This window comes from Triturus cristatus, chromosome 6, assembly GCF_964204655.1.
Source record: "Triturus cristatus chromosome 6, aTriCri1.1, whole genome shotgun sequence".
In the NCBI taxonomy this organism is placed as follows: domain Eukaryota; kingdom Metazoa; phylum Chordata; class Amphibia; order Caudata; family Salamandridae; genus Triturus; species Triturus cristatus.
Window position 1 is genome coordinate 286606337 of NC_140589.1, and position 16790 is coordinate 286623126.

Below are 16790 nucleotides of genomic sequence, written 5' to 3' on the forward strand. Positions count from 1 at the left end.
GGTAAGAGCTACCAGACCACCCCCGTATTGTCCCAATTGACGTCGGCCTTTTTACCCGCACTTCAATTGTTCTGCTTTGTTTTGATTTCCCTCTAGAATCTTCGGGTTGACAAACCCTTACAATCATTCTGATATCCCATTACCTGACCTCCCGGTAAGGGAACCTCGATCTTTTTGAGCACCTCACATGGCCTTGCTCACCCAATACGCCGAGCGCATCTGTACGTTTCACAATTTCGACACACTTTTAAATGAAACACCAGTATCACGCTACGGTTGGCATTCACGAACGATTCCTACACTTTTACCTGAGTCTAGCGCGTATGAGCACCTCTTGACACCTTGAACTAGCCACACTCCACAATATTGCCACAATGCCCATGACTACTGTCTCGATTATTTCTAAAGATATCACAAGATCATTAATGATTAATACCTGCATGATACTGCATCTTTCAAATCACCTTGTTCTTAAACGAAGGACACATTCGACCCGCGGCCCGCCCTTGTCACCGCCTCACTTTTATTGACGCCACCTCCTAATAATGTGACTAAAGTCAACCTCTCTCTCTTCCCTTCATACCTGACCGGACCGCCTTGACGCTGAACTCCAAATAATTCTGTAATTATATACTGTGTTTCTACCATCTTACATCTGATTTTACATATCCTGTTTTTGACGTCTCTCGACCATGTCATTGCTTTACCATCACGAATTGTACCTTAACTATTAACTATTAATACCCGACTTCTTGTATGACATGCTCTCTCCTCATTTGTGATCTTGAATGTCCGCTTGAATCTGTAAATTGAAATAATGCCTTCGTGACCTTGATGGTGTTACAAACATGCATGTTACGAACGGATCTCTATCCCACTCCTGTCCTGGACACAAACGCTGTCATAATTATTGTTATTATGAAATCTTTACAAACATGTACATTGTCAATCGCTATTTGCTCTGAATGTCCTTTTGCATACGCGCGCCACCGTTACTTGTTGTTATCCAAAACCTCGTAATTTATTTACCTTCCATTATCACACTTGTCATTCTGTTTGCATTTGACTAAACATAAATAATCATGCAAATGTCCTAAATGTATGTAATGTTCCTCCACTAATGCCAACCTACCCTTTTCTTACTTTCTATTCTATCTCTCTCCCTCACCATCTAAATGATCCAAATACCGTTATCACATTCCCCCTCTTTCCGCACAACCTAACCGCTCCTTGCTCGACCACCCCAATCACTAACGTTGACCCCCACATAATATCTATCCTGTATTAACCCACACATATACTTCTCCTTGCAACTACACCTTCTTTTTCGGAAACAACCCTTGCCCTTCTCTCATATTCTAACTCTGTTCTCTTCCCTCCTTCCTTCCGTTTTCACTGGTCTCCTTTAACAACTTGTTTACTTCCTCACCCCTCCACCTCTATTCCCACCTAACACACCCTCATATACTAACTATATGATCCACTTGACTGGGTGCTATGAACTCTTATGGCTACTCTATCTCTGCTCAGCCCTGAAGAAGCCCTAGGCCTGATGGCCGGTTAGAGGGCGAAACACGTGTTGGCTGTGCCATCCTTGCTCTTTTCTGATAAACAAATAAAAGCACAAACTTCTCACCAGTATCGCTTGATATACTTGCATCAATTGGATATTTTATCATAATCAACCATAAAAAATCCAGACTCTTGCCCGGACACACTAAACTCATCCTACTTCATTTTAGGGGGATAGGGGTTTCTCCCCCTGTCTCTGGGCCAGAAAAATAAGAAGAAAATACACGCTTATTATATGATGAGTAAGGGATGTGGATCTTTTTCCCCTCACCTAAAACGCAACAAACCCTAAGGTCACATTCCCGAAAAATCAGCAAGCCAGAATCTAACAACGGACTTCATAAGGAAAGACAACTCCTCTGCAAATACTAAGAACTAAGAATCTAACTCTGACCTCATGGCTTTCTGCCAAGATCGAAGAGCACAACGATCAACAAGGGTCGAAGAAACCTTTTCCAGTGAACCAGTAACCAATAGAAGCACAAACTCTAAATCCAATCCAACATCTGCACGAAGTACTTTCCAGAACTTGGAACGTGCAGTCAAGAGAGAAACAAGCAAATGGTGGGAAGCAGAATCCCTCAAAAAATATCTTGAAGCAGATCGAATTCCACGGGGACTTAGAATACTTATCTTCCCCCCATCTGACTCCACTAACCCCCAATACATAAGCAAATGGGAAGAGAACCTCAAGGAATGCTCTAATAATATGATTAGACAATTAATCGATCATTCCCAAGAAGAATACAACCTTGCCAAAACTGAAGTGGACAATCTCAGCAAACACATAGAAGATTCGAACTGGGGAGATCTTACAAAGAAGAACTACGAGATACTTAACTCAATAATAGACGAATTTGAAGAAGATATCATTAAAAGAAAAAATCGCAAATTTAGAAGGGACCATCTGGATTACCAATTTGGAAGAGTGTATACCTTCGCTAAGAAATACGACGCTAAACCTCAGGATACATCCAACACCGAGACCGTGGAAGAACCGTCTGGAGGAACCACCAGCTCTGATATTGACTCACCAGCGCCAGTACCAGAGGGAGAGAACTCAAGATGCAAGGTAAATTTTTTAGAGGAGGTACTACGTTATCGACTAGGTATCAAAACATCAAACACCACAAATACTTCAACCATGGGAGGTTCCCAACAATTTGGACGCCAACAGACACCAACAATAGGCGTCACTACGAGATCCAGAAAAAAGGAGATGGAAAGAAGGACATAACACCACTAAACCTAGTCAAGAACCTATCACATATTCAACTATCTAACCAGGAAGCAAATATTCTGAATAAAGGACTATCTTTTTGCCCCACGGCCCCATGGAATCTTACCAAAACACAGATAGATCTGTTTAAATTCATTCGCAGATTGAAACTCAAGGTGTTCTTTGCAGATCAATATACGAGGCCTGAGCCCACCATAACAACTATCACGTCTGATCTATCAATTCAAGAACTAGAACATGTGGACCTACTGACCAATCTCAGTGAGGCAGACGACGATCGTGATACATTGACCAGAACGGCACTCGAACTTGGAATTGACACGAACCTCACAATTGACAGTAGACTCACTAAAAAGTCTACCTTCCTACCGCAATTACCCGCAGGTAATAGCATTGATGCTTTTCATCTAGCAGTCACACATGATCTGGAACATGAGTACACCAAATACCGAAAAAAATCTAAATACCTCCCAAAAAACATCACACAAGAGGAGAGGAAGGCCATTACAAACCTTAAAGAAAGAAAAGATCTAATCATCAAGGAGGCAGACAAAGGTGGAAACCCGGTTACACTACATATTGATGACTACATCCATGAAGCGAACCAACAACTTGCCGACAAATCCTGCTATGAACACCTCACCAAAGATCCAACAAAAGATATACTCACATCAATCAGCACTATGCTGGACAAATGGTACACATCAGGACTCATATCACAATCGGAAAAATCTTTCCTATATATTCCGTACCCTACTATGCCCACCCTATACCTCCTCCCTAAGATTCACAAGGGAATTCACCCCCCTCCAGGAAGACCTATCATAGCAGGTATAAATTCACCATGCTCTAGACTAGGTGAATATGTTGATAGGAAACTACAAGGACTGATGAAGGAAATACCATCCTTCATCCAGGATACAAAAGACATCCTGGATAAACTTCAAGACATCGCCTGGGAACCAGACTTCATATTGGTCTGCATAGACATCGTAAGCCTGTACACATCTATCCAACATAAAGACGGACTGAATGCAGTACAATCCTCACTATGGACACAATCGGCAAACCTACTTGAAAGTAACAAAATGACCCTGGAAATGCTGAACTTCTGCCTAAATAACAATGTCTTTAGCTTCAATGGAAAGATATACCGGCAAACACGCGGTACGGCCATGGGAGCCAAATTTGCGCCGCCGTACGCCTGTATCCTAATGAGTCACGTGGAGAAATTCTGGCTATGGGACCCAGAATTTTCAGAATTCACACCCCACATCATAATGTGGCGACGGTACATAGATGACATCCTATGCATCTGGCAAGGAGATGAAACATCGCTCAACAGGTTCCTGAAACTACTAGACAAAAACCCCTGGGGAATTAAAACAACTCATACCTTCTCTAAAAAAGAGATCAACTTTCTTGATGTTACACTCTATGTCAAAAATAATACCCTACAAAGCAAACTATATCGGAAGGAAACAGCGGCCAATTCCATTCTACGCGCTGACAGCTTCCACCCACGACATAACATAAGGAACATTCCTAAAGGTGAACTGCTGAGAACACGCAGAAATTGCAGTGAGGACGACGTCTTTAAAACAAAAGGCGAGGAAGTCATATCTAGACTCACACAACGAGGATATGACCACTCAATGCTGCAGAATACACTGACCTCAGTGGCCAAAGTGGAGAGGAAACAGATGCTCAGGAAAAACACTGAAGAAAAAGCAGAAAAAAAGGAAGATTCAGCACTACGCTTCATTACTGACTATAATATTGGCCATCATCAAATCAGACAAAGCCTCAAAAAACATTGGCATCTATTAAAACAAACACCTAACATTAGTCAAGACCTCAAAACATACCCGGAAATCACATTCAGACGTGCACCAAACCTAAAGGACATGCTCTGTAAATCGGAATTTGAAGACAAACGCAACACAGTCACTACGTTCCTAGACAGACCGCCAGGATTCCACACATGCAAAAATTGCAGCATCTGCAAACTAAGCTGCAGCAAAACCAAAAGAATACCTATAACACAAGGAAGGGAATTCACCATAAAGGAATGGATTGATTGCAATAGCAAATTCTGTATATACGTGATAATCTGCCCCTGCAACCTTCCATACATTGGCAGCACAATCAGACCACTACGGATCAGGATTCAGGAACACTACCGCAACATCCACAAACATTCTACCGGTCACCCACTCACTGAACATTTTGATGGCACTCATCCCCACAAAAAGGACTTTCAATTCTTTGGATTGGAAATTATACACCAAACCAAACGAGGGGGAAATCGTGAACTGAAACTACGAAGACGCGAGAGTGAACTCATCCTGAACTACAAAACCACAACTTTGGGACTCAATAAAGATGCGGAAATGCATGTTTGGTTAGGAGATGACTAACTGCTTCTCCTTCCCTCGCTTATTGGTCCATCTGCACCTCTGAGCCCCAAGACTTCACCTCTGTGCCTTTCCTAATAAAACCCTCCACAAGATGTGCACCGTCTTTACTACCAGAGAATACGCAGCAATTCCCCACTGACAGATATTGCATCGGAAATCTCAGAGCTAATAACTCCAAGCTACCTTGTAAAACCGAATACTCGTTTGCAAGCTTTAAATCCCTTTTTTACCTCTCTTTATAATACAGAACATCCAGGAATGCCTACATCTACAAAATAATTGATGTAATACTGCTGTTGTTTCATCAACGCGCTTTCATGCAAATGTTCATTCGTTATGTTTTTTTACCTATTTCCTCTCCCCAATCCAAAATGGCAACCGCCCTTCTCGTCCTACTTGCTAATTGGCCAATTGCTCCTCTCCAAACACCCCGCTCCAATATGGCGCCAATCGTTAGTTCACCGTCACTTCCAGTTCACCCGGAAGTCTTTACACACGATCACCTTATCTGCGCACAATCCTACCGGCTTCACATCGCGCCACGATCTGAGAAACCCTTCGGCACCTGGCATTAGCCAAGACAATAGGTAAGAGCTACCAGACCACCCCCGTATTGTCCCAATTGACGTCGGCCTTTTTACCCGCACTTCAATTGTTCTGCTTTGTTTTGATTTCCCTCTAGAATCTTCGGGTTGACAAACCCTTACAATCATTCTGATATCCCATTACCTGACCTCCCGGTAAGGGAACCTCGATCTTTTTGAGCACCTCACATGGCCTTGCTCACCCAATACGCCGAGCGCATCTGTACGTTTCACAATTTCGACACACTTTTAAATGAAACACCAGTATCACGCTACGGTTGGCATTCACGAACGATTCCTACACTTTTACCTGAGTCTAGCGCGTATGAGCACCTCTTGACACCTTGAACTAGCCACACTCCACAATATTGCCACAATGCCCATGACTACTGTCTCGATTATTTCTAAAGATATCACAAGATCATTAATGATTAATACCTGCATGATACTGCATCTTTCAAATCACCTTGTTCTTAAACGAAGGACACATTCGACCCGCGGCCCGCCCTTGTCACCGCCTCACTTTTATTGACGCCACCTCCTAATAATGTGACTAAAGTCAACCTCTCTCTCTTCCCTTCATACCTGACCGGACCGCCTTGACGCTGAACTCCAAATAATTCTGTAATTATATACTGTGTTTCTACCATCTTACATCTGATTTTACATATCCTGTTTTTGACGTCTCTCGACCATGTCATTGCTTTACCATCACGAATTGTACCTTAACTATTAACTATTAATACCCGACTTCTTGTATGACATGCTCTCTCCTCATTTGTGATCTTGAATGTCCGCTTGAATCTGTAAATTGAAATAATGCCTTCGTGACCTTGATGGTGTTACAAACATGCATGTTACGAACGGATCTCTATCCCACTCCTGTCCTGGACACAAACGCTGTCATAATTATTGTTATTATGAAATCTTTACAAACATGTACATTGTCAATCGCTATTTGCTCTGAATGTCCTTTTGCATACGCGCGCCACCGTTACTTGTTGTTATCCAAAACCTCGTAATTTATTTACCTTCCATTATCACACTTGTCATTCTGTTTGCATTTGACTAAACATAAATAATCATGCAAATGTCCTAAATGTATGTAATGTTCCTCCACTAATGCCAACCTACCCTTTTCTTACTTTCTATTCTATCTCTCTCCCTCACCATCTAAATGATCCAAATACCGTTATCACATTCCCCCTCTTTCCGCACAACCTAACCGCTCCTTGCTCGACCACCCCAATCACTAACGTTGACCCCCACATAATATCTATCCTGTATTAACCCACACATATACTTCTCCTTGCAACTACACCTTCTTTTTCGGAAACAACCCTTGCCCTTCTCTCATATTCTAACTCTGTTCTCTTCCCTCCTTCCTTCCGTTTTCACTGGTCTCCTTTAACAACTTGTTTACTTCCTCACCCCTCCACCTCTATTCCCACCTAACACACCCTCATATACTAACTATATGATCCACTTGACTGGGTGCTATGAACTCTTATGGCTACTCTATCTCTGCTCAGCCCTGAAGAAGCCCTAGGCCTGATGGCCGGTTAGAGGGCGAAACACGTGTTGGCTGTGCCATCCTTGCTCTTTTCTGATAAACAAATAAAAGCACAAACTTCTCACCAGTATCGCTTGATATACTTGCATCAATTGGATATTTTATCATAATCAACCATAAAAAATCCAGACTCTTGCCCGGACACACTAAACCAGTCCTCTGGATACTGCAGCTTTGTTCTGCCCTGGAAGAGTAGAGCCTTTACTTCATTGGTCATTCACCAACTCTGGTCTTGGGTCTTTCAGGCACACTGCAGAGCAATTACACTACCCCTTACTACTTTAAGGCTGTTTGTTAGGTCTCTGGTTAGCCTCACTGCTTCTTAGGCACTTGACAACATCCTACTGACCAGCCGCATTGCTGAGCTATGACCCATAATCTGCCTTTATCATCATTAGAAGATGCGGTACACTGAGCTCTGCCAGCCAGGAAATATCAAACAAGCCCCTAACACATTAAGGCTGGTTGTATTGTTGCTGGCTAGTCTTTGTGAATCCTAGGCAATTAGTCCCATGCGGGTTACCCTTCCCTTTGTGAAGATGTAATCCGCAATCTGCTATTATCAGCATTTGAAGATAAAAGTATGCTGAGCCCTGCCAGCTGGGATAATTAAACTACCTCATACCATATTAAGGCTGGTCACAGTGTTTCTTGCCATAATGCATTTAGTATTTGTTACGCATGGCTCTCGTAGAGAGTCATAAGCATGAACAACTGGATTCTGAATCCAGTACTTTATTGCTATGATGTAAGAAGAGTGAGTAACAGAACTTGTTAACTACTATTGGTACATCATAATGGAATTTCTGGCTACTCTGGCTGGGTTCCCCAGAGCAGCGATGGGAAGCAGGGAGCACAGTTCTTAGAGGGGAGGCACAAACAGAGGTTGGGATGGATGGTATGTGTTCTATGTTATGTATGGCTCCCCATTACTCCTGTACCCCTGTGTAGCAGTTGAAAGCAGAGGCAGATGAAGACATAACTTTATGTATGGGCAAAAAGTCAATTACAAGGATGTTTTTCACTTTGGTGCTCCGAGTCACATCATAGATAACGCAAGCCTCGCTCCCCGTCTTTTTTATGGCACTCAGAATCCCTCAGTGAAAAACATCCCCGTAATTCACTATTAGCCACCTCTGATTCTAAATATTATGGACCAGGGATGGAGACTTCTGTCAACGCATGGTAAAGAGTGGTTGTTGGATCTGATGGGGAAAATGCTTTTTCTACCAGGTTTGTTTAACCATGGGTCAAAAAGTGCAGAATATTTTATTTTTATCACATACAAAAAGCTGTCCAATATTATAGCATCAGTAAAGCAGTACAACTGATTTATAACAAAATGCACACGTGAGAGTCACATAAATACATGCCAAAAATTATTAGATTTACATATTCATCCAAATTTGTGCAAATCCATATTTGCACAAATTACTCACTCATTATAAAATGTGTGTAGGATGGTTCTGAACGAGAAGGGTAATTTGACATATGTTGCTGCATGACACACAGGCTCATTTTCTAATTAAATTGTCAGTACTTTATTTATACAATGGTAATGTCTTTTCATTAGAGACAAAATGTAACTTCAACATTTAAATAGGTCATTTGCCACACATAAAAGACAAATCATTGTTTAAAAATGCCATTCATGTGGCCTGGGGTGTCGGCAATTGCCTAGGTAATTAGAATTGGTGTTTGTAAAGGGAATGGTTTAAGTTTCTAGTCTATTATTTTATTTGCAAAATATACATTTTAAGGTTCTCATTTGGTTACTGTACTAAACTAAATTATTAAGTAGAGATATAATGCACTTGTAAAACCATGAGTAGGCAGGCCATGACCAGCAGCATTACTAATCTTGCACATTGCGTTTTCTATTGAAAGAAAGTGGATTGCGGATGCTTATGTTGTTCAGAATTAGCACTATATATGAAGATGGGATAGCAATACTTTCAAGTTTAAAGGTTACTCGAATGTGTGTTTGAATGTAATTCATTGGGACCATATTATATGGCCTACCCTTCTGTCCATCAACTTTGTTCCATTGTTTGCAACACCAGCTCATCCAAAATCATTTGCAGTACGAGATCAGAGAAAAGATTTGAAGATTTGCTTACTTGAGTTTCGTTGCTGTCAAGATTGTATTGAGTGATATACATGTTCCAGTGAAACTCGGTGACAGAAGGGGAAAACAAAACCCTATACAAGAAACTCAAGGGGGTTGGGAGCACACTGCTTAACCTCCTAGCACAGTTCACCCCTTAGCATTATGGTAAATGTCGTTCACTTTACACGCTTACTTGAGTTTTTGCCGATGTGTTTCAACAAAGTTGGTGCAGGTTAGTGATGCGAATCTCTAGACACGTGTTTCTGGATATTATCTTTCATCAGTAGAGATAAAAAACGAAATTCATCTGGGGTTGCTGAGAAAGATTCCACAATCTTCTCAGGTCTCAGTACCTCTCTCTGGCGCACAGGTGCAGCTCCAAAAGGTCGGCGGCTTAAGGGCTCAAGAGAGCCTTTGCAAACACAAGGGGGATGGGAGCACACTACTTAACCTCCCAGCACAGTTCACCCCTTAGCATTATGATAAATACAGTTTTGTTTTTATCTCTGCTGATGAAGGATAATATCCAGAAACACATGTCTAGAGATTAACAGCACTAACCTGCACCAACTTTGGTGAAACACGTCAGCAAAGTTTCAAGTACGCATTTAAACTGAACTGCATTTACCAGGATGCTAAGGGTGAACTGTGCTGGGAGGTGAACCAGTGTGCTCCCATCCCCCTTCTGTTTAAAAAAGGCTCCCTTGAGCCACTGGGCTGACGAGCTCATGGGATGCACCTGTGCGCCAGGGAGAGGTACAGAGAACTGAGAGGATTGTGGCAGCTTTCTCAACAACCCCAGGTGAATTTCGTTTTTATCTCCACTTATGAAGGACAATATCCAGAAACACATGCGTCTAGAGATTAACAGCACTAACCTGCAGCTACTTTGGTGAAACACTTCAGCAAAATTTCAAGTAAGCATTTAAACTGAACTGCATTTACCAGGATGCTAAGGGGTGAACTGTGCTGGGAGGTGAAGCAGTGTGCTCCCATCTCCCTTCTGTCCTATATGAGAAAGACAAACAATAAACAATTCTGAACTGGCATTTGCAAAATCACTAGACCTGGCCTCTTATGTCTGACTAAGATACCTTTGGCTGCCTGGAAGTATATAGCATGTTACTACGCATGTTATTACATCGCGTTCTATTACAACGTGGTCGTTACAACAACTGCGTTGTTAGAACGCGATACCTTTACATTGCAAGTCATTAGATCAACTTGCTTTAGGGGCGCGCTGGATTTAGGAAGAGTATAATTTACTATTCCAACTCCAGCATGTGCAACTGTAGGGAAGGCATTGGAATAGTAAATTATACTATTCCTTAGGTTAGAGTGCCCCCTACAGCAAGACGAACTAATGACTTGCGATGTAACAATGCGGTCATTGTAACAACCGCGTTGTAAAAGGAACGCAAAGTAATGGCAGCGTTGTAAACGCTGTTTCCCGCCTGGAAGGCAGTGATTCTCTTAGTAAAAAGGTACAATAACAAGAACTAGAACATTGGAATGTTGCACGCTCCATTGAAGACAATAGAGTGCTCCAGGATTCTAATGGCTGGTAGGAGCCTGGAGCATCAACATTCCAAGTTTGTAGACAGCTTTTGCTGTGAACAAAGGCCTCAAGGAGCCCGAGAGGATTCAACCCCCTCAGGCTCGGTGGTGCCTTTATTTTACAAATTTGAACAGTCTGCCCTCTGGGGGCAGAATGTTCTAATAGCCGTATATTCTGTAGTAGGCTCTACCAGCCATTGAAGGTCCACTTATTTTTTATCGGCCCTAGTCTTTGACTCAGGCTTATGACGCTGGAGTGGGCCTTTAATAGCGTGTAGAGTCTGCTACATTGGGCTTTAAGGCTATAGTAGAGAGAGAGAGTGTGCTTTGGGTCACTATTTTTCGTGTGTTTCTCTTGGCTTGCTATTGCTTGAATGGGCTGTGCATCAAAACCATAACATTTTGAAGATGGATACATTGTATCATTGTTCCATTCAGTTTTGGTGATGGTACATCACATAGCCTTTTGTTAAACTGCTCATTCTACTTGATGGTTAGCTTTTGATTAAATCAATTGTGTGTTCTTTGAGGCATTTACATTACAGAAACAGGCAGTTTTTAACTACTGAATTATTACTTTTGTGCTTAGGAAGTGCTCACTGTTTGGAAGTCGTAGCCAATCAAATTAACACAGTATTTCCTACTCACTTAACCTTCTTGCGTTTTCTAATGTTTTAATTTTGCTGTCATGCTAACATGTTGTTAGATTTTCCCAAAACAACAGAATTGGGTGCACAACAAATAACATAAAGGTACAGTTTACGACTTTGGATTAGGGACCAAGTAGTTGTACATCATATCATACGCTTTATCTTTACCAACTTTACATATATCCAGCCTTTTGGCTGAGTAGCCCATGCCAGTGCAGTTTGGGTATTGTAATACAACAAACATAGTGGGCCTGTTTCACAAACTGCACTTTGCAGTATGTATTGTAGTACTACAAAATGCTATTCACAAACTACATGCAGAGTGTTCGCCTCCCCCTATCTTATATTTTTACGTGCAGTGATCTCTGCCTCAGCTGTGGAGTCTCCACACTTGTAGGTAGACATTTTGGAAGCAAAGGTGGGAGGGACTGGAGAGAGTGGGTGGAGAAAATGCCTGACTTACTATGAAAGGGGAGGGTACTAGGGAGAATTAAAGAGAAGTTACAGAAGGGGTAGAGACTAGTTTTGAGCAGAAAGACACCTATCTACAAAAGAGGAAGACCCTTGAGATTCACAAACTACTTTTCTAAAGTTACTACAGGGAAAATACAAAACAGTAGTAAGTCAAGCACCACACAGGGCCAATCACTGGTACTGCAAGACCCTCTTATAGAAAATAAAGGGAAATGAAATCATATAGCAACTAATGGTAAAATAAGTACTTGTGAAACATTAATGGTAAAAATACTGACTGAAATAAATTGATTTATTCAATTAAATGTAAATTAAATATCTTTATTTGTTTCAAATACTATTATTTTGAATAATGTTTTAATGAAGTAATTGTACATCACTGACAGAAATAAAAAACTTATCATTTCATAAATATAAATAAATATAATTGGAATAGTTTAAAGATAACTTACTGAAACATATTCTTCAACCACTGAAGATATAAGTAACATTGAATTCAACACTTGTAACACACTTGCTAATGAAAGTAGTTACAGTTTTCGAGTTCTCAACCCATATCCAGCAGAAACTCACTACAACAATGACCAATCACAGCTAGGCTGACCACATACAAAAGGAACAGACACAGCAAAAATATTTCCCTGACTTCACTATGTCATTGCAAATGTTTGTGGGTTTTCCCTATTTTCAGGAGGAATGATTTGAGGCGGAGAAGTGAGAGAATAAACAAAGGATAAGCATCTTTGGGATTTTCATGCAAGCTGTTATTTTCAGATACCGCTTCCCTCCTGATGTGATCTTGGACATGGTTGTTGAGTGGGAGCAGGAGCTGGATTCATCAAACGGATGCTCCTAGGCGATCCCAGCTGCACTCAATTTCTGGTCACTGGATCTTTCCAGAGGTTGTCCTTTGACAATGTTGGCATCTCACAGGCAAGTCTGTGCCAATTCTTTCATCAACCGTAGCATGCACCAGTTTATCTCCATGCCACAGTCACTGGTGCAAAGGCAAAGGGTAGCAAGATAACTTTATGCCATTGCCCACTTCACTTTTGTGGTAGGTGCCATTGACTGCACCCACATTGCACTTCAGCCACCTCACTGCACAGCACACCTTTACCATAACAGACACCTCTAGCACTTCATCATTGTGAGGGCTCTCTGTGATGCCAGGGACTTCTTCACAGATGTGTATGTTGTAGTTCCTACAACTGTTTAATTTTCTGGTAGTCATCTCTTGCATGTTATTTTGTTGCTGGTGAATTTGGTGACCTGTGGCCTCTTATTAAGAACTCACACCTCAGGCAGGGTTTGCATTAGTATCAGGAGTAGCAATTTCAGCCCTAATACTTTTTGTCTACAGTAAAATGAACACACATTACCCTGACACACAATGCATAAGGTAGGCATGCATAATGTAACTTAATTAGAATAGAGGTCCCTCTATGATGCATATAATTTTATCACTTGATGTTGGGTATACTCTCTTTCCACTGATGCTAGTGTACTCCAAAGTAGTTGTGTGCAAGATTAATGTAACCTATTGTGTGTATCACCACATTGGCATACAACGGGGCTTACAGGAAGATATTCACCTTCACCTGCATTCTAAATCGGGTAACCAGGGTGGGCCCAAAGCAGAGATTAGGGTATGCATGTGTGGGAATCTCTGCTCAACTCTTTTTCTTCTTGTGCTGCAAGTTTGGCTACTACATTCACGTGGTTGGGCAGTCTGTTGCAGGAAACAGCCATCACATCGCATGCGTTACAATGCATGTGATTACAAAACGGTCATTACAATGACCACGTTGTTACATTGCAGTATCATTACAACGCAACTCGTTACAATGACTTGCTGTAGGAGGGCGCTCTAAACTAAGCAAGTCGTTGTAACAACTTGCGTTGTAATGGTACTGTGATGTAACAATGCAGTTATTATAAAGCATGCAATGTAAACAGCTTTATTCGTCTGCTGCCAGTGATGAATGTTGGACACATAAACAGTGTCCATACCTACCATCCTGAGATAACTCTGTTTACATACTGTGTTAGAAAAGTGACTTTATCAGTTTTAAATATTGGGTTCACTTACACAGACCCACATATAACACAATACTTCATACATGACAATGACACTCAGGGTGTAGGGCAAACAGTATATAGCTATTTAAATCACATATATATTAGGTCCGTAACCCATTTTTAGTTTGAGCCTAGCAGCAGCGCGCATGCGCTGCTTGCTCTGCGAGGCATGCAGTAGTCGAGTATGCTGTGGAAGCCTTGCCTCTCTGCGCCCATATTTTAGATTGGCTGGTGTCATTGTCCTTGGTAAATGATGGCTTCCGTTTGATAACGAGGCTTGTTAGTCCCATCTTGTTACCGCCCTGTCGCCATTTGTTACCTCCCATGAGGACTGGATCTTTTACTTGTGGCGTTACACGGTCTCCTTCATACGTCAGTAAGCACAATTTTTTTTTTATTTGCAGCGTGGTCCGTTTTTACTTTAGCAGCTGTGCTTGGTTATTTAATTATTTTGCCACACGGGCCGAAAGGCAGCGTTTCTACTCTGTAATCTAACAAGCATTTGCAATGCAATGGGTCTCGCATTTATGCAAGTTTGAGCTATTGACATTGCAAATAACAATGCATTTTATTTTTGTTTTTAAAACATAAATAAAAGGCATTATCAATTACAATGGCAATAGCTTAAACTTGCGTAAATGCAAGACCTATTGCATTGCAAATGTTTGTGTTTTTTTAAGCAGCACGGCCACCCCGTAACACTGGCACCTGCTTTCAATCACTTTAACCCGGCATTATCTTGTGTCTTTTTCAACCCCCACCCCTCCCACACCCAAGTAAAATGGAATTAGAAAAGATTAGCAAATGAAGTCATGTGAATTCCAGGTAGCACATAATCGTGTGCTAATGGGCTGAAGCTGATAAAAGCACATCTGTGTTACATGTTATCTGTACTAAAGCCACCTGGTGGGTTGTTTTCAAAAGCCTGTTTTATTAACACCAACACCACCACCAATATCTCCACCAATACCAGTACCGCCACCACCAATATCTCCACCACTACCAGTACCTCCACCACCAATACCTCCATCACTACCAGTACCATCACCACCAGTACCACCACTATGACCAGTACCACCACCACCAGTACCATCACTAGCCCAACCAGTACAACCACCACCAGTACAACCACAACCAGTACCACCACTACTACCAGTACCACCACCACCAATACCGCCACCACTACCAGAACCACCACCACCAATACCTCCACCACTACCAGTAGCACAACCACCAGTACCACCACTACCACCAGTGTCACCACTACAACCAGTAATACCACTAGCCCAACCAGTACCACAACCACCAGTACCACCACTACCACCAGTATCACCACCGCCAGTACCACCACTACCATCAGTATCGCCACTACTAGTACCACCACCATCACTAACAGTACCAACACCACTACCACTAACACCAACCACTACCAGTACCACCACCACTACCACCACCACTACCAACACCACCACCACAACCACCACCAGTACCACCAAAAGCAGTACCACCACCACTAACAGTACCAGTACCACCAGTACCACCACCAGTACCATCACCACCAGTACCACCACCACCAGTACCACCAGTACCAGTACCATCAGTACCACCTCCAGTACCACCACTACAACCAGTACCACCACCAGTACCACCACCACCAGTACCACCACCACCACCAGTACCACCACCACCAGTACCAACACCACTAGTACCACCAGTACCACCACCACCAGTACCACCAGTACCACCACCAGTACTACCACCGGTACTACCACCAGTACTACCACCAGCACTATCAGCAGTACCACCACCACCCCAGTAACACCATTATCACCACTACCACCACCAGTACCACCAGTACCACCACAAGTACCACCACCACCTGTACCAGTACCACCATCACCAGTACCACCACCACCAGTACCAGTACCACCACCACCAGTGCCAGTACTACCACCACAAGAACCATCAGAACCACCACCACCACCAGTACCACCACCAGTACCACCACCACCAGTAGTACCACCACCAATACCACCACCACCAGTACCAACACCAGTACCAGTACCACCACCAGTACCACCACCACTATCACCACTACCACCACCACCAGTACCACCACTACTACCAGTACAACCACCACCAACACATCCACTACTACCACCACCACCACCACCAATACCTCCACCACTAGCAGTACCACAACCACCAGTGCCACCATGATCACCAGTGCCACCACTATCACCAGTAACACCACTAGCCCAACCAGTACCACACCACCAGTACCACCAGCACCACCAGCACCAGTACCACTACTACTACCAGTACAACAACTACGAGTACCACCACCACTGTCAGTACCACCACCACTACCAGTACCACCACCACCACTACCACCACCAAAACCAACACCACCACCACAACCAACACCACCAGTACCACCAAAAGCAGTACCACCACCACTACCAGTACCAGTACCACCAGTACCACCACCACCAGTACCACCACCACCACCAGTACCAGTACCACCA